Genomic DNA, 18936 nt, shown 5'->3' on the forward strand with positions numbered 1-18936 from the left:
CCATCCCTTTAAAGACAGAATACCATTCAGTCTTGAGAAGAGGATTTAGAAAAGTTCTGCTGAATCCTAATTACACCCTAGTGACCTATAAAAGTGAATTGACGCTGAGCAGTAAATCACACATGAGAGAATCTGGCTTAATGTCTCCAGCTTCTTAGTATTTATTTGACTCAATGGGGGAAAAGTCTTCCTCTAGTCTGACTTCACAACTGGTGCAAAATCTCAGAGTTTCAAAAAAGATATCTCTCTTTGACTGATTCAACACATACCCTAAGTAAGTAATGGTACCAATATACTCCTGCCATGATATGGTAAGCAGGGTCTGAAAACCAATTGCATAAAATTCAGTGTTGCATTATTGCAGGGCTAATGAAAACCAATGTTTCTGGATATTCTATATGGTCTCAGAGGGCACAAAATTGAAGACAGTGAAATTTACACTGGATGCAAATGACTGTGTAACTGGGAAGTTGCCCAGTGACCACAAGACAGTCATTTCCTAACTGGCCTCTCCCTCCCTACCATCCATGATAAGAACTTAAGCCCACCCTTGTCTGAGAACGAGGATGGGTAGGGGACAAGAGCCTATCAACCAACTATCAATGGTGGTAGACCCAAATTCATCTACCCTACTTGGGGTTTTATTGCACTACTTCAGAATCCCTGAGGTACAATTAGAAACTGTCATAGAATTCTCCCCATTTCCTGACTGTTTGCTATAAGCCTGTTTAGTGTTCTTATTGTTAGAGTTCCTTTGAAAGATAAAAATGATGGCAAACCTTACAAAGTGTGGACTCAGAACTCCTGCAATGTGGACATCTTCTGCACATTGCTTTTCCCATTCCTGGTCTTCTTGATGAGCACAAAAGTCCTCCTCCGCTTGTCTCCAAGAGAGCAAAGCTATACTATCACCACCAAGAAGAACATCCCTCAGTACCAGGCCTTGGTACAACCCTGACTCTTCTTTCTCCTCCCTATTTCTTGAAAGATTCGGCTCTCCGGCAACTCCTTCCTCTCCGATTCACTCTATGCACTACCAGGTCTCACTCCTACTCCTACCTACGCCTTGCCGTAGCAGCAGCCACAGGCCTCTCTGAACTGCCAAATGCAAAATACACTCCCCAAGCCTTTTCCTTCCTGACCTGTCTGTGACCCTTGGCACCATCCACAAGTCTCTTCCTACGCAGCTATCCTCCCTGGCTTCGAGACAGCGTTCCTCCTTGGTCTCCTCTTGCCTTGCTGGCTATTCTTTCACAACTAGTCATTATGTCCTGGAGAGTCTTAAGATCTTAAATTCCATAAGGTCACCTGGATCTGACCCTTCAGCAAGATTCTCACTGCCCTGAACAACCTTTTCTTCTGCTCATTCCTTAAATGTCAGCTATTTCCCAGACTCTGCTCTCAATCCCTGACCCCTTATTGTCTGTTATTTATAAACAGGAATCATACCACGTCACTCCTCTGCTCAAAACCCTCCATTGCTCCCCACGAACTGCCCCCTTCCCATTACCTCTCTGACTTTATGTCCTCCTGCTCCTTCCTGTACTCAGCCTATTTCAGCTACACTGGCCTCTTCCCTTTGCTCAAACACACCAGCCATGCTCCTGCCTCACGGCCTTTGCATTGACTATTCCTTCTGGGTGGAACACTCTTCCTTCAGATATCTCTCAGGACTTACTTCTCATCTCTATTCAAGACTTTGTCCCAAATCACCTCTCACTGCATTAAAATTGCCATCTTCCTCTGCCATCCAATAATGTGTTCCCAATCCTCTTTCCTCAAACACTGGGGGAGCAGGAACCTTGTCTTTTCTGTTCCCTGCTGTATCCCTGAGGTCTAGAACGGTGCCTCCCACATCATAAGTACTCAACGAATACTTCTTCAATGAAAGATGAATGAACCCTCCTTATATCACCTCATACACTCCTCTGGCTTCAACTATCAGTTTCACGACGAACCCAAATCCATATCTCTAGTCGAGGCCTCACTTCCAAGCCCCAGACTAGATGTCTCCATCTGGCCACTGAGCATCATGACTTGGACAGCTCCCAGGCATCTCAAATGCGAAATATCCCAAGTAGAATTATTTTCTTCCACCTCCCTCCTCAAGCCACCTCCTCCTCCTGTGTTCGCTATCTCAGTAAATGGTGTTGCCCCTCCATAATTGCAAGCCAGAAACCTAAGAGTTATCCCAGACCCCTCTCTTGCTCACCCAAACATTCACTCACATCCAATCTATCACCTACCCTCACCTACTTCTCCAACCTCATTTCATACCATGCCCCTTCACTGTGCAGCCACCATTGACTTCCATGCTTTCATACATGCTGCTCCCTCTGTCTTACTATTCTGTCCCTCTCTCAACCTTCCCCACTCAACCCCAGGTCCGACGTTTTTATCCCAAGTATCACCTTCTTCCCAGGATTCCTCCCATAGTGTCCAGTGCCTACAAACCCCTATCACATTAATAATTAGCTTACTTATCCATCTCCAACACTCGGCTCTGAGGTCCTAAAGACAGAGACCATGGCTGATTGCATCCTGGAGTCTAACATAGTATCTACCATACAGGAGGTGTCCAAAATATGTTTGAGAAGCAAATAGATCCTAGTAAACCAAATAAGATACCTGGGTTGAGTATGTTATTTTAATTTATGATGAAAAATATATAGATTATCATTATAAAAATGATTCCAATTCTTTCCAGTGCCTGGCCCATAGTAAGTATTCAATATATATTTTGCTGAATGAAAAATAAATAAATGCAGAGGAAACAGCCTTGACAATGGCAAGGAGATACGAGATCCAGCAATGTGGGTCATTTCTGGGGCACTGGAGCTCACGATTAGTGGTGGATGTGTGGCAGGATGGCAGAATATGAGGGAAGAAGGAAGAATAGGGAGAGAGATAAAGGGCCTTGAGTGTGGGCTCTGTTCTGCAGGCAGTGGGGAACCCTTTATAGCATTAAGTCAGCAGAGTGATCGATCAGATGGTTTAGAAAGATCCCTCTGTCAGAAGAACGCAGGACAAATTGGCAAGAATCAGGTGAGGTGGACTTTGGAAGATCAAGTAGAAGGCCACTTCAGTAGCTTGGGAGTCTGAGTGGTGAAGGTCTAGCTAGGCTGGGTTCTGGACACATTTGAGAAGTCAACATGGATCTTCCAAAGTAGCAGACTTTCTCCCAAAGGCTGAACTATGAATGGACAAGGCTCTCAGAGTCCCAATACTGTCACAGTAGACCAGCTCATATGTATGGCTTAGGTTAAGGGTTACCCTTATCTTCCGATGTAATTCATGATCAGTTTGATGAGGTTGTCATGGGCTCCAAAAACCCATTGAAGCACAAATGTCACCCACACTTCCACCTAAGTTACAGATGTTCCTAAAAACCTCTGGAAATACAGCAAAGACTACTGGCTACTTGCCCATCATCTCTCTGGTCCAGAAATGAAGGGTCGCATAATGGGAAAAACTGGGGTCACTTGAGGCAACCACCTGCATTTACAAGATCCAAGGATCTTTCTTCTTTTTCTGCCTTTTTGCTCTAGTCTAGGTGAAAGGAAGGCTAAGGGGTGCTGGTCAAAGTTTGAGCCAGTTGTGAAAATGGGTTTGGACATCAAAAGATCCAGGACATAAGATGGAGTGTTTTTAGATGCCCCAAAACAATATGTCAAGGTGACCCAGCTTGTTAAAGCAGTGCTATCAAGGCTTCACATTGAATTGATGTGGTCATTGGCCTGGCTGGGCCATGGATCACAGGCATATGAATCCCAGAAGTTCTTCTATCAGACTGATATTTCCTATGGGGCTCTAATAAAATGGGCATTGTTTGTATGTATGGTACACTTCTAAAACTAGCTTCGAGGGGGCTGGCGATTGGCTAGAATCCCTGCCACCAAGAATCACATCTGCCTCTTTCAACAATGACCCTGGGATGAGGAAAGTGTGCTTCGTTTTGAAGTGTGTTTTTAAAAATAATAATACTATATGAGAATATGAGAACTTGAATTACTTAATTTTAACCATTTTAGGTAAAAGCAATAATAATTTGAGAAGTTTCAATGTGTGCTTTTTTCTTTTTCTGTTCTAATGTTCTCCCAATCTCCCTTGCCTCAAAACCAAGGAACCCATAGAGAAGTCACCATTCTGAAGCCACCTGTCCCAGTGCTGCTCTGCTAAGTCTGTGAACCAAAACATGAAGTCCCATATACAGGACACTCAATGAAGGACATGAGACAGTGTCTTTCTTATTTACATTCCACTGGGGAAGAAACTGAGGTTAGTGACCTGGCCAAAGCTGCAGTTGGTGATGGTCTAGCTGAGACTTGAAGTTATGCCCCAGATTCCAGAAAGATCCCCATTCCATGGGGACCATCTCTGTTTTGAACTTGTCATTTCCCAATTTGACACTCCATGTTATAAAAGCACACTCCAGGGCTAGAATGCCCGCATCCGGATTCCAGTTGTACCACTTACAAGTTTAATTTTCTTTAGATTTTTAAAATTTTCTGTACTTAGTATGACAGTAAATAGTAAATTTTTAAAAACAAACCCTCTTGGTTCCCCTGAAGGGAGACAGTGCTCCCTCTGTCTTCCCAGCCATTGCAGCTGCTGTTCCATTTGTCTGGGACCCTCTTTTCCCTACTTCTATGCCTATTTCACTCTAGATTTCAGTTTGGACTTAATTTTCTCCAGGAAGCTTCTTTGGGCCTTCCATGGTTGAGTTAGGATCCCGTCTTCTGAGTTCCCATGGCAGCGCTTACCCCATCCAGCAATTACCACCCCGCTCCTGCTTCCATGTCTGCCTCCCCAGTGAAACCGCGAGCTAACAGCCAGACTTAGTTTTGTATCCCAAGGACCTAATAGTAGCACATTCTAGGTGCTCAACTATTTGTGAAACGAATAGATGGATAGATAAAGGAATGGACAGTCAGTGAGAAAAAGTCAGTAGACCAAAGAATCAAGGATATTCTCTTCTGGACCCTGAATTCCGAGCGGGGGTCCCCAGTGGCGCTTGACTTCAATCATGGGGTGCACCGTGACTGGTCTCGGTTCCCAGGCATGAAGGATAAGTTCCCACCACCCAAAGACTCTTGGGCTCCCTTGCTAGTCCCTGCCTTCTGCAAGAAGACCCCAGAACACAGACAAAGCCGCCAAGCGACCGCAGTTCCAAGAGTAGGAGGAGAGCTGCAATCTTCCGTGCGCCTCGCATCGCGCGCCCTGCCTGTCTGCTGGGCGCAGAGAGGGCGCGCACCATGAACGCCCGGATTTTCGCGCCCTCAGTATCCTCCGAGGGTCTGGAGCTGGGGATAGAGGTTCCACGTAGCGGAGAAGCCGGCGGGGCGGTTACAGCCCCCGTAATCCCCCAACTCCAGCTTCCGTCACCTCCCTATGGCTGCGCCCCCCTCCTGGGGGACGTGCTCTGGGCCCGGGGCCGCCGGGGCGGGGAAGGATCGGGCCCTGGGCGGGGAGAAGTATTTATATAGCGGCAAGAAGGGGCGAGGGAGCTGCCGCCCTCCCGTCCGCAGGACACCGGGAGACGAGGGGCTGCCCGCGCTGCCTCCGGTCCCTTCCGCGGTTCCCGAGGTCACCACGGGCTCCCCGCGGTCCGCGGCACTCGGCGCTGCGCCCGGGGGGTGCGCTCTATCCGCTCAGTGCGCGCCGCGAGGAAACCCGCCCAGGGCTTGGAAAGTGTAGGGCTGGGGACCGCGTGGAAGTTTCCCCGAGGTAAGTCCTGGGACCGAAGTCCGCTGGGACGGCAAGAGCCAGAACTAGGTTTGCAAGTGGACAGTAGTTGCATGGCAGGGACGAGCCAGATAGAGGGGCTGCGTGAAGACTGCGGCGAAGGAAAGAATTGAATTTCAGAAGCTCAAAATCGCCTCCCTCTGTTTTTCACCTCCTGCGGTCTGAGTTAGCTGCCCTCACCCCGTCTTTCTCTTGGTTTCCTGCATCCCTTTGTCGGAGAACACTCTGTTGCCACTCTCTGCTCCGGGCTCGGTGTCCCCCACCGCACACCCGAGTGCCTCGAAGGCTGAGAGGTGCCTGACTCACCACTGCGTCCCCATGCCCAGCCCAGGGCCTGGCATGTGGTAGGCACCCGGAACTACGCTGGAACGGATGAATGAGGTTAACTAGCCTGGGGCAGGAAAAGTCACTCCCAGCCTGTGCTTGTGCTTCTGCACCTCGCCCAAATCTGTTAAAGATGGGTAGAGGTTTATTGTTGTCTGAGGGGAGGGGAGAAGACAGAAAAAAAGGCGCCCTTTTATAAATGTCCAGTGACATTCTGCAATGAGTGGAACCCTAACTACCTGGCTGAGTGTCAGCTGTGCAAATGATTTTGATGAGGGGAGGAGGCAGGCTGAAGAGGGAAAGGCATTGGAACTAGGAAGTGAGTTCTTTTCTTCTGTATCCCTTTGTGATAGAGATTTCTCACTTCTCTTTGTAGAAGTCTATCTATGGAGATATTTAGAGATGATCTTTGCCAGTGGGGGAAGCAGTTTTGAGAGGGGAGAAGGGTGGTGGCATTGATTAGGACCGTCTGAGATGTGGGTGAAAGTCACAAGGGGAGACAGCAAGGATATCAGAAGTCTGGAGAATTTCTGTGGTTACAGAGTCAGCAGTCATGTTGCTTTTTAAAATAAAGATCTATTTGATGAGTAGTATTTTCAATATAAAATTTTCAAGTATTCCATTTTGAAGTTACAATGCTAAACTTAGTGTTTAGTGTCTCAATAAAGGGGATCACCAACATAAAAATCCTGAAGAATCTAAATAAAGTGTTTTAAAATACATGGCCTTAATTTCCTCCCTCCTCCTCATTTTATTCCAAAACATTAGAAGTGCAGAGGAGAACTTGAAAAGAAAGTTTGTCTTCCACCCAAAAGTACTTGTGTTTCGGACTATGTGCCATGTGAAATTAAATTTTGTGATATACGTGAAAGACCTTAAGCACTCATTGGAGAATCATCTTTAGTTTTTTTTTTTGGTAGCAAAAACCTATTAATTTTACCAAATCTTCTCGTGAAACAATTCTCAAAAATGACCCTTTTTAAATATAATATATTTTCAATTTCCACTTTTCCCGTTTCCTTCAGATAGTCGGAATTTCAGAAAAGTTTGAATAGTTGGGATATTTGTAAAGAAAAGAATTATTTATTTGCACAGACAGCACAATTAAGTCACCAAATGAAGGTCAGGTTACAAGAATTGTGAATAAAAGTTGGTGCGTTATTTACTCATCTATGTACACAGTACGCTACATCGTCTCGCTAATATAATGGTCTTAAACATGACTGAAAAAACTCTTTCCTGTCAGTAAATATCTCCTGCCCCTGGAATTTCTCAAAAAATATGTGATTGCTAGCTATACACTCTGCCAATAAATAAAAGTGGTCCAGACTAAGGAGTACGTGCTTATAACCAAAGATCGCTCCCTCTACAGTCCCCAGAAAGTAGAATGAAGATTCGATTTGCTATGTTTCTACTTTTATAAGGATCGTGAATATAAGACTTTTCCAGGGTGATCAAATGTTGGCCAGAATCTTTCTTCTCCTTTCCTGACCTTGTTGTTGTTGTTGTTGATAAAGTAGGACGTGGTTTAGCTTTGCTCTGAAACAGGTCTAAGTTCGAGTTACAAACTAGCTTGCATATTCGCTTAACCTGAGTCTTTTCTCGCCTATCACGTGGAACAACTATACTATCTACCTCACAAGGTGTGAGAAAAAATAGGAAGATCCTTATAAAATGCCGGGCATAATTGCTCAATAAATGAGGGTGATGGGGATGGTGGTGGTAAATTGTAAGGATCAAGGCAAACGGAAGTGTTCCCAATAATTCAGTTAATGTTGAACCCAATTTTATTCCGTTTTGACCTCCATGAAATACCTTGTTTCCATGGAGTGTAACACATGATTCACAGAAATGCATAAGCTGCCAAATATTGTAATCTCCCTTTTGCCCTGGAAGTGTTCCAGTTTGTAGAGATCATTTAAGGAAAGGCCTGTCACTCAGACATGCTGGCTGAGACGTTGGGAGTGTGGCCATTCCGATTTCACTACGGATTTCTTCCTATCTTATGCTTGACAGCGGGGGGGGGGGGGGGGGGGGCTCTTTTCCCAGAGAAGACAATTTCTTCCCGCAGGTGGAAGGCTTTGAAAAGTGCACTCAGTATTTAAGTGTCTTCGAAGAATGATAATAAAATCTTTCTACTTTCAGCAGAAAGGTATTATATTTACATTTTCAGAATTTTAAAATAAAGGCCCAAAAATCAAGTTCTTCATGGGAATGGAGAGTTAAAAAGGCATAGGGGATCCTTCAGAAAAGGGTGACTCATTAAAGGTCAAACTTTTTTTTTTTTTGAGAAAGATTAGCCCTGAGCTAACTACTGCCAACCCTCCTCTTTTTGCTGAGGAAGACTGGCCCTGAGCGAACATCCATGCCCATCTTCCTCCATTTTATATGTGGGACGCCTACCACAGCATGGCTTTTTGCCAAGAGGTGCCATGTCCACACCGGGGATCCGGGCTGGCGAACCCCTGACCGCGAGAAGTGGAATATGCGCATTTAACCACTGCGCCACCAGGCTGGCCCTAAAGGCCAAACTTTTTAAGTGAAGAAATAATATAGAGATTTGGTCTCACTCCCTCTCCTGGTTCCTTACCCTCCTTTCAGGCTTGTCTTTTCTTAGGGTGACCCCAAGGCGCTGGCAGGGGACTTTGGAAGGGATTGCCATGAATGAAATGGATACTGTTTAGTTAACATAAACCATGTGCAGAGGAAAAGATCTCTTGTGTCTCTCACAAGTTCCCACATGGTACCTGGCGCTTAGTAGGTACTCAATAAATATCTGATAAATGAATGACTCAAAACCTCAGAAGTCTGGCTGAGGTCTTCGTCTCATGTAAATCTGGAGTAGTTACACTTAGAAGACCCACAAACATGCAAAATCTCAGGCAAGATAAAGGAGGCGGTGTCACCTCTGCTTGGGTCTGGGCTTCTGACCTTCCCTTTTGCTGCAGCAGAAACAGCTGTCTACCTTTACTGACACTAAATCTTACCTTATGAGCTGTCCTGATTGACTGGGATAACCCTAAAAGCTAATACTTTTTATGGTTCCAAATAACAAGTCTAAGGAAATTCACTGATTTAGTTTTGCCATGAATAGAGTTTTCCCCCAAGTGCTCAAATGGTAGAGGGGAGGGAAGAAAAATGGAGCATACGAACTTAATCTTACGAATATAAACCTCAACATTCCCCCAAACCGCAAAGACATAATAAATAGACGTTTAACCATTCTTTAGCAATTTACAATTAAGAATTGGGTACTGATTTGACTCTAAAATGTTTCTGTAACACTCTAAGTACTGTATCCCAGACTTTAAAGAGGAAAGATTTTGCCAGAGTTAGTTGGCAAAGGCGTTTGTGTTGGCTTGAAAAAACATAAGCTAATCACTTATTGACTCCTTTAAAAACAACTTGATTAATGTTTGGCGAGAAATTCTGACTGCAAGTCTCCATTACATGAGTCCAAATACAATAGAACTTTGAAGATCATGAGCAAGTTATAGTCACATTTGGCTACTATTGTTTGGTGGAAAAACTCCCAGAGGGTGTCAGATGGTCCGTGTGCCATCTTTCGGTACCCCTGCCTCACTGTAGGCCAGCTTCGGTAGTTAACTCTATAATCACATTTGCTTCCACATTTCTCTGGGACGGTTAGAATCTGTAATCCTAAAAAGATGATGTTGTACATTGTAGCAGACTTCCCTAATGTCCAGGCTTTTCTCTTCTCTGCGGGCCAGCAGATGATGTCAGAGCCCTGCCCACGTTCCCTCTGTGTGCACTGTTTCAGTGCGTGCTGGAGACTTCTTCCTTCAAGTGCCTGTGAAGGCATGAGGGCTTTCTCTGGTCTTGGGAGCATGCCTGACTTAAGTGGAGGAGGCCAGAAGGGCCTGGGAGTTACCACTCCTGGGAACAACTCTCGCCCAAGACTAGATGAAAGTTGGTGAATAAATATCCCAGCTTTCTCACACCTTGGGGGAAGCAATGCTTGAGGTATGATGTATCCATTCTTCCAGAGGGGCCCAAGCCAACGAGCTCCAGCTGCCCAGAAGGGTAACCTGCCTGCTCCTTAACAATCCTGCATTGGCTTCCTTCGCTTCCCTGTCTCACTTCCCTGCTCCCCGACAGCGCTTCCTCCTAAATAAACTGTTTACACAAATTCTTGTCCAGAGTGCTTTTGGGGAAACTCAGTCTCTCATAAGCTTGTTAGCTATTTCAGTAAATGCCGTGTTTTAGCTATAAGTATACCGTAGATTCTGTCCTAGCCAAAAATTGAATCAGAATGGAATTCTTGCTTTCTACACCGAAGAACAGAATTTTGTCCCTACCCAGTGCTGTTTCACTTGTGTCTGGGTCGGTTAGTTTGTTGGTCATGACCTGATCCTGAACTCCCATCATCTCTTTGAGAACTATGTCATGGAGACAGGGAGGGAGATATCAGTGAGGACTCAGGGTGACCTGATCATTAGAGAAAGAGCACATTTCTCTGGTTATGAGAGTGGCTCAAAAACATGCTCTGTAAAGATGGAACTGGCCTCTCAATATTCTGTTGGGTGTTCCTATCCCCTCCACAGGCTTGGTCACCATTTACTTACTGTATTAGGGTTCTCCGGAAATAGAATCAATAGGATATATAGAGGTATATGTAAGAGGAGATTTGTTATAGGAATTGGCTCACATGATTATGGAAGCCAAGAAGTCCTATGATCTGCCATTTGCAAGCCAGAGAACTAGGGAAGCCGGTGGTATAGTTCAGTCTGAGTCTGAAGGCCTGAGATCCAAGAGCACTGATGTTTGAGGACAGGAGAAGGTGGACGTCCCAGCTCAAGTTAAAAGAGCAAATTCACCCTTCCTCTGCCTTTTTGTTCCACTCTGTCCCTCAATGGATTGGATGGTACCCACTTGCGTTGGTGAAAATGATCTTCTTTACTCATTCTATCAATTCAAATACTAATCTCTTCCAGAAACACCCTCACAGGCACACTCAGAAATAATGTTTTAGCATCCCTTATCTCAGTTAAGTTGATGTATAAAATTAACCATCACATTTACCAGTTACTTCATAACCACCCCGCCCCCAAGCCAGACCTTTCCTCAGAATTCCAGATCCAGATATCTAACTGCCCACCAGGCACTTGAACATCTTTCACCACAAACCCAAGAAATCCCACATGCTACTCGTTATCTTCTCCACAAACCCTCCCCTCTTGCTGTAAATGGCACAACCCAATGGCCCCACCAGAACACTCTGAAGTAGCCTTGAAGCCCTGTCTTTCTCCCTAGCCCTCATCAACAACCCACCTAATGACTTTTTAAGTCCTACGATTTAATTTCCTAATGATCTCTGTAAACTTCTCTCCATTCTCCCCATCATCTCTGCTCCTAGTTCCCAAACGCCATTCTCTCTTTCACCCAGAAAACAACTGCCTCCTAGTCCACTCCCTGCCTCTGGTCTTGCTCCTCTTCTAGCATTCTCCTTATTTCAGCCTCATTGAGCTTCCTAAAACTGTCTCCTCATACTTTCCTCTGCTTAAAATGCTCTAATGCCTTAGATAAAATCCAAAATCCTTATCGTGGTTGAAAATCCTCCCACTATCAACCTTTATCTACCTGTCCTTCCTTATGCCTTCCTCTTTCTTTGCCATCACTCTCAATCCTTCGGTTCCTTAATGAGAGCTTGCTATCTCCCAGCTTCTGCCATTTGCATTTGGCATTTCCGCTACCTAGAAGAGTATGATAGTTCTGTTGGATTCAGCAAGATAAACACTATGCTTGACTTGATCCTGTGATGTTTTGAGATGGTAAAGGCAACATTCTAGAAGGTGTAAGTTAAAAGGACACTTTTATAAAGGGGCTTTGGGTGGAACCCAGAGGGAGGAAAGTGTCATTTAGCTAAAAGCATCCTGCTTTTCTGATGTCCTTTCAAACCTTGCATGGAGTGGGTTTTTGGAAATATGTGATATAATAACATATAATGGTGTCTAATTCCCTCACACAGTTTCTTCCAAACAATACTTCTCCTTAAGCTTCAACATCTGCATTCCCTGGACTAATGCCACGAATCCAGTTTCCACACTGAGGAGCTTTTTCCAAGAGTTTTGCCTTAATAAATTGTTCTCAACTGCAGTTCCTTCTCGGTTTTCCCCCTTCTCCATGATTACTGTAATCGTCCTGAAATAGCACCATTAAGCATCTAATGATTGGGCCTCCAGGGACCTGTCATGACAATGCTCACAAACCCTGGTACACATTTGTAGGGGATTTAACTGGGTGGAGGCACTAAACGCATCAACAGACGCGTACTGGTCAATGAATAAGGCAAAGAATTTTTAGATTTTTGTAGTGGGGAGCAAGTTAAGTACATAATTGGTGGAGAAATGAGGATAATAGCACCTCCAGGAGCTGTCTGCACACTTTAAAGACTTTTAGGTATTATTAGCTCAGTTACTACTTTGGCGCACTTACTTAAGTCTCTGGCAATCCAGTTTTCTAGTTGACTGGGCCATGGGTACCCCGCCCCACTTTGGCACACAAAATTTGGAACCCCCCCTTTGTTTCTACATATCCCAACAATTTGGGCACACACAGTCATTTGTAATTAATAGTCATTACACTAAGAAAAATAGGCAAATTGGTGGTTGATAGTGTTGTCTATGTTAGAGACCTACCTCATAAATCCATAAATGTGTATGCCTAGATGCAGAATACTTTAGATAGTTGCCTGCTTTCTCCCTTAAACCTGAAGGATCTTTGAATACTCCAATTCAGAGAGTTTTCTACGTTAATTAACTCTGCATTTATTAAGCACTTTATATACATTATCACATTTAATCCTAATGACAACCCTGTGGGGAAAGTAATGTCATTATCCCCCTTCCACAGATGAGGGTTGAGGTTTCAAGGTGCATCAATTGTTCAAAACCACAGCAGACCAGTGAGGGGACTTGAATTCAGGGTGTGGTAAAACCCAGGCCTTGACACTGCTACTTGTCCATTCTACCTGGCAGGCTGGGAAATGTGTGCTTCAAAAGCCTAGAAGCTTCCAATGCTGATGCTCAACTTAGATCCCTGTATGGTCAGAATAATAGTTCAGAAATCATATTTTTCATGGTAGGAGGATATTTTGACTCATATTTTTTAGGAGAGAGAAGAAGGGAGAATGCTGAACTCAACATGAACATCAAGTCCCAAAATGGTGATGTTTGAGGAGCTACAAAACTCTGTAGCTGGAATCTCTGTCATTGAAATTAACTTCAGTTAATATTTCCAACAGTCTATTCTCATTTTGCTGTTTGACTTTTTATAGAATCCTAGAATTTCAGAGCAAAAATAGGTCTTAAAAATCATACTAAGTATTTTTTGTAAACAAAAGTGATTGGTTTGTCCCCGATCCTTCCCCACAATTAAAATCCTTTAATGACTTCCCACTGATCTTGGGATAAAGAGAGAAATCATGAACAGGTTCTGCAAAGCCTTGCATGGCCTGGTCACTTCTATTCTAGCCTATCCAGTGCCATGCTCCCCTTCATGCCATGTTCTATTCATACTGGACTTCCTTTGGTTCCTGACCATTCTGTTCTCCTTCCTGCCACAGGACCTTTACACGAACTCTCCTCCCTCCTGGAATACCACACTTTTCCTGGCCTGGTTAACTCTCACCCTTCCTCCGGATACTAGCTCAAACCGCAGTTCCTTAAGGAAGCCTTTCCTGACTCTCCAAGTTAATCAGTTCTCTTTATTATATGTCATCACCGTATATAATAATTCGACAAATACTTAATAAGCACTTCTTTATGTACAAGCCCTATTTTAGGTGCTGGAAAACAAGATAGACAAAGTCCCACCTCCAAGAAGGATACGAACAATAGAAAAATCAGGAAATAACTTCCAGATGGTGTTAAATGCTAGGGAAAAAACAGCCTTTTTTAAAGAGTTAATGACTGACGGTAATGGAGTGGGAGGTTATTTTGGATGGAGTGGCCAGGAGGGCCTCTCTGAGGAGGTGACATTTGAGCAGAGACCTGAGTGAACATGGGAGTGAAACATGAGGCTACCTGGAGGGAAAGGACATTTCCAGGCAGGAACAGCTCTCGCATGTTCAGAGTAAAGCAAGGAGCAGTGTGGCTGGAGGGGAGAGAATGAGAGGGAGAGTAAAGAGGATGCGATCAGAGACCATGGGGCGTGGCCCACATCAAGTAGAGCCTTATGGGCCATGCATACAGTATTGGAATTTCATTTAAGTCTGATGGAAAGTCATTGAAGATTTTGAATATGAGGATATTGATCTAATTTATGGTCTTCAAAGAATACAGTCATCCCTTGGTACCCGTGGGGACCCAGGCTGCTCAAATCCCTTATAGAAAATGGCATAGTATTTGCATATAACCTACACACATCCTCCTGTATACTTTAAATCATCTCTAGATTACTTATAATACCTAATACAGTATAAATTCTATGTAAATAGTTGTTATACTGTATTGTTTAGGGAATAATGACAAGAAAAAAGTTTGTACATGTTCAGTACAGACGCAACCTTGGTAGGCCTTTCGATCAGCAGTTGGTTGAATCTGCAGATGTGGAACCCGCAGATATGGAGGACAGACTGTACATTAAGAAGGGTAGGGAGGGCTGGCCCTGTGGCCAAGTGGTTAAGTCCATGCGCTCCACTGGCCCGGGGTTCATTGGTTTGGATCCTAGGCACAGACCTACACACCGCACATCAAGCCACACTGTGGCGGCATCCCTCATGGAAGAACTAGAACGACCTACAACTAGGCTATACAACTATGTGCTGCAGCTTTGGGGAGGGGAAAAAAAGAAGGGCAGGAGTCAAAGCAGGGAGATCTGTTGGTGCAGTGACCCAGGCAAGAAGCACTGGTGGCATGGAAGTGGGTGGGAGGTGGTGAGAAGTGGTTAGATTTGGAATATATGTTGAAGGTACTGTTGACAAGACATACTCATGGATGGGCTGTGCAGTCTTTGAGAAAACTCTACAGCAAGAAACACAGTTGTAACATTACACTTGTTGATGTAATTCTTTCAAAATTACCTTGCTCTCTCAGTGGACTGTAAGATCCATGAGGACAAAGACCATGTCTGGTTTCACTTTTCATTGCCTACCCCCTGCCATACACAGTGCCTAGCATAAATAAATCAAAGGATAAATAAATAACCTAAACCAACTTATTCTACAGATGAGGAAAATGAGACTCAGAGTTTAAGTTAAAGGACTGACCTAAGGCTTATCAGCTCAGACTAGAGTCCACATCTCCACACTCCTCATTCAGGCTTCTTTTCCTCTTGCAGTGGAACCCATTCCAAACACTATCCTCTTTTATTTGGGGGAGGAAGGGATTACCAAAATGTACTCCAAATATTCCTAATGGGTGACCCATCTGTTTAGCCAGGCACCCACAGATGCCAGCCAGCATTATTCCAATCACCTCTGAGGCTCTATTGGGGCACCTTGAGTCTGTGACATTTCTTCTTTCCTTCTTCAATCTTCTTTTCTTCTCCGGTAAAATCACTGAGCTTAGATCACTTGGTGAGTGGTGTGCCTAGGACCCCAAGGAGACTTGTGTTCTGTTCTGAAGGACACTACAGCTTTAGACAAGAGCAGCTGGTGTGCTTAATCTTCATACAAAAAGTTAACCATTCAAAACTGTTCACCCCCAAGGGCATTTTGAGAAAAAAAATTAGTTGAGGCAAGCTGTGATTAAGCGGGGGAAGAAAGAATAGAATGCAATTAAGAGTTTCCTCAGTTCTCTTGGAAGGGAAAAGCTGCCTGAAATGTAACTTTCTCAAGAAATGATCACATCCTTGGCCCTCTGCCTTTCTAATTAAATTCCTGATATGTATATATGGATATTTCATTTAATGAACAGCTGGTAAAATTGGATCCTGGCTCTGTGGAGATTTACCACAGCGCTTCAATGTTTCCGTGTGATTGAATGCTAATATTTAACCCTGGAATACAAGAAGAGGAAATTAGTCTAACCTAGCTGCTCATCATCTGGGGCCTTTTAGGCTGTACCCTCCCTGGTCTGCATAGTAATTGGTTCTGTTCTTTCCCATCAAGTTATTTCCACCGTGACCTTTCCTCTTGTCATTGCCCCTTCTTAGAAGCAGCACCCAGTGTGTTTTATGCCTTTCAGAGCTCTTTCTCATGCCCCGAGACCCAGTCTCCACTGTCCTGAAGTTTCTAGTCTAGTGAGGGGACAGACGTTAATGAGATAAACACTCAAATGAACGTTTAAACACAGATTTGAGACGTGCTATGAAGAAAAATAATAAGGCGCCTTGAGAGAAAAATCACAAAGCAGATCTAATTTATGAGGACCGGAGAGGCCCTCCCTGAGGAAGTAGCATTGCAATGAAGACCCGGAGGATGAGGACTGAGCAGCAGCAAAGGTAGAGGGGCAAGAACTTGGCCAGAGAGGGTGGCAGTGGTCAGATGGGCACAGGGCAGGGCTTCTCTAACTCTGATGTCCACACAGACCAGCTGGGGATCTTATTCACTGCAGACCGATTCACTAGGGTGGGGATTCTGCGTTTCCAACAGGCTCCCAGTGGTGCTGATGCTGCTGAGCTAAGAACCACATTCTGAGCAGCATCAGTATAGGCAAGGGCTGGCAAAGGTCTGCTGTAGAGAGCCAGATAATAAACATTTAGATTCTGTGGGTCACATTGTCTCTGTGGCAACTGTCCCACTATGCCATTGGGATGTGAAAGCAGCCAGGGATAGCATGTAAATGTATGTGTGTGACTGTGTTCCAATAAAACTTTATTTAACAAAACAGAGTCGGATTTAGCTCACAGGTGGTCGTTTGCTGACCCCTGCTGTAGGATCAGGTGGCATCAGTTCTCAATCTTGGCTGTATAGTAGAATCACCTGGATTTCAAAAATGCTCACCAGGTCCCTGTTCCAGATCAATAAAGTCAGGATCTCTGGGGATGGGGCCGAGGCATTGGTAGAGTTTGAAACTCCCCAGCTGATGCTAAGGTGCAGCCTGGGCTGAGACCCACCATGGGCCTTAATCTCATTTGATAGTCCCCTAATCTCTCAGCCCTAGGAGACTCCACTTTACTTTGATTCTGAGACACCATCAATTGCCCAATAGTTTTCAAGGAAGGGGAAAAAAACAGCAGGAAATGTACAAATCTATAGTAACACCCACCTGATTTCATGAATGTTAAAAAGGAGGGGTAAATGTGTACTTCAAATGCAGGAAATATGGTATTTTCATCCCTATTATACAGATGAGGAAAATGAGGCATAGAAAACATAAAGTACAGATTGTATGATGATGTGCCAAGGAGATATAGGTAAAATATGGCGACTCAGGTTGCTGAACCACCTTGGTTCCCCAGATGTGCAAGCCCTTCCTTCTCCTCCGGGCCCCTGCAGGTACGTGCTGGTCTCCCTGCCTTGGCCACGCTTCACCTCCTCTTGAGAATCCGTTAATTCGCGCTTCTTCCTCAGGTCTCCATTTAGCCATCCACTTCTTCTGGGGTGTCTTCCTGACTCCACTCTCCTGCCCTTTGTGAGGTTCTCCATCCTTTAGGGAAAGCTCATCTTTTTCTGTTTACACAGACTTATCCTCCAGGCCCTGGAGAAGTGGTGAGGGTGGGGACCATGACTGCCTTGTCATCATTTTAGCTCCAGCACCTGGTGTGATATTGTGATTTATAATAAATATATATTTTGGTCTTTGTCCATGGTTCCTAGTTCATAGCTCCCAAAACTCATAGTATTTCCTAAGCAATAAGAGCAATGGGAGCATCTTTTGTTATAATATTTGGTCTCTTGTCCTCAGTTCCTGAAATCGCTCCAGAGCCATAAAGGTGAAATGGTATCTTGTTACTCATAGTGAGCCTCTTTCTACCACAACTGGATTTATGTTAAGGAGGTGACTTTTGGAAAGCACCTAAAGATGGGGGCTGGTTACCAGGGGAACCAACCATGAGTAGAGGGTTGGAACTGTCAGTCCTACCCCCTGATTTCCAGGTGGGGGCTGGAAGTTGACTCAGTCACCAATGGCCAGTGATTTAATCAATCATGCCTCTGTAATGAAGCCTCCATGAAAAACCAAAAGGAAAGGGTTTGGAGACCTTCCATCATGGAGATGCTGGGGGTAGGAAGCTCTGCATCCTTTCCCCATAACTTTCCCTATGTATCTCTTCTATCTGGCTGTTCCTCAGTTATACCCTTTTATAATAAGCCAGTAATCTAGTAAGTATAAGTAAAATGGTTCTCTGAGTTCTGTGAGCCACCCTGGCAAATTAATCGAACCCTAGGAGGGGTCGTGGGAACCTCTGATTTATAGCCATTCGGTCAGAAGCACAGGTGACAATCTGGACTTGTATTGGCATCTGAATTGGGGTGGGGGTGTCCTGTGGGACTGAGCCCTTAACCTGTGGGATCTGACACCATCTCCAGATAGAAGACAGCCAGCTGGCATTAGAGAATTGTGTGGAGGTGTGGAACTTCCTCCCCCCCCCCCCCACACACACACATTGGAATTGGTGACCAGAACTGCTATACCTTGTGTATAGCAGGAGCACAGGAGTATTTGTGGAATGCAAGCACTTGGGGAAAACCCTATGAATAGCAGCAGAGCATTGTCTGATGTAGCGCTGGAAGATGAGAGGATGATGCAAAAAAGACCAGGTAGGGTCCTGCTCTGCTGTACACAGGTTGCTAGGAGTCAAAATCAACTCCACAGCACTAACAACAGCAATGCACGTTGGCCCAGTCCTGCTTATTGTTAGTTAAAGCAGAGGGCAGCACAGTGGTTTAGAGCATTTGTTCTCAATGTGTGGTACCTGGGCCTGTCACATCAGCATCACAGGGGAGATTGCTAGAAATGCAAA

At 44.7% G+C, this 18936-nt stretch overlaps 1 protein-coding gene across 1 annotated transcript in view; it reads left to right on the top strand.

Moving 5' to 3' along the window:
• Positions 1-5607: 5607 nt before the first annotated feature.
• COL6A6 (collagen type VI alpha 6 chain) overlaps positions 5608-18936 on the top strand; it is a 143211-nt gene continuing 129882 nt past the window's right edge. The window contains exon 1 of the mRNA XM_046646636.1: positions 5608-5727. The gene's annotated coding sequence lies outside the window, so the exon portion shown is untranslated. The remainder of the gene's footprint in view (positions 5728-18936) is intronic.

This window comes from Equus quagga, chromosome 1 (genome assembly GCF_021613505.1).
Source record: "Equus quagga isolate Etosha38 chromosome 1, UCLA_HA_Equagga_1.0, whole genome shotgun sequence".
NCBI classification, from domain to species: Eukaryota; Metazoa; Chordata; class Mammalia; order Perissodactyla; family Equidae; genus Equus; species Equus quagga.